The sequence below is a fragment of the Apaloderma vittatum genome, unplaced genomic scaffold (genome assembly GCF_000703405.1).
Source record: "Apaloderma vittatum isolate BGI_N311 unplaced genomic scaffold, ASM70340v1 scaffold35849, whole genome shotgun sequence".
NCBI classification, from domain to species: Eukaryota; Metazoa; Chordata; class Aves; order Trogoniformes; family Trogonidae; genus Apaloderma; species Apaloderma vittatum.
The window spans coordinates 1-216 of NW_009734109.1; positions in this window are offsets into that span (position 1 = coordinate 1).

Below are 216 nucleotides of genomic sequence, written 5' to 3' on the forward strand. Positions count from 1 at the left end.
GACCTCCATGTATTTAAGGGTGCCGTCAGAACTGAGTTGGAGCTTGGGGCTGGAGTGCTTGAAGAAGTCCCGGGAAGGTGACTCGCTTAACCAGCAGCAGCAGAAGGGTGAGGCGGCGGCACGGCCTCTGCGCCGGAGGCACCGGGCAGCCAGAAGGGTGACAGGGGCAAGTGCCACGGTGCTGACGGCCGCCAATGCGAGTGTTCGGTAGAGGGT